Below are 457 nucleotides of genomic sequence, written 5' to 3'. Positions count from 1 at the left end.
AGCACAACTGTTTCCAACATTGATTATAAATCAGCATATTAGAACGATTTCTGAAGGATCATGTGGCACTGAAGTTATTTTAAATTGCAATAATATTTATTTTTCTGTATTTTTGATCAAATAGATACAGCATTGTTGAGCATAAGAAACATCTTTAAAAAACATAAAAAAATCTTACTGATCCCAGACTTTTGAATGGCAGTGTATATATTTTGTGCAACCAGTATTTAAACAGAAATGTATGAATGTATTGTTGGTGCTTCCCACAATTTAGATTTATATTACTTAGTTTCTTCTTTTCATTTCGAGTTATCTTCGTTTCGAACATTAATATTGTGAATTATTAAACGGTTTTGCTGCTTATTTATACAGAGACCTGTATGATTTTTATTTACTTATTTTTTGTGTGGTAATCATTATTGGGTAGTACCATTCAAAAGTTTGGGGTAAAATAAAA

This window comes from Sinocyclocheilus grahami, unplaced genomic scaffold, assembly GCF_001515645.1.
Source record: "Sinocyclocheilus grahami isolate Dianchi unplaced genomic scaffold, SAMN03320097.WGS_v1.1 scaffold6217.1, whole genome shotgun sequence".
In the NCBI taxonomy this organism is placed as follows: domain Eukaryota; kingdom Metazoa; phylum Chordata; class Actinopteri; order Cypriniformes; family Cyprinidae; genus Sinocyclocheilus; species Sinocyclocheilus grahami.
This window is presented reverse-complemented; position numbering follows the sequence as displayed.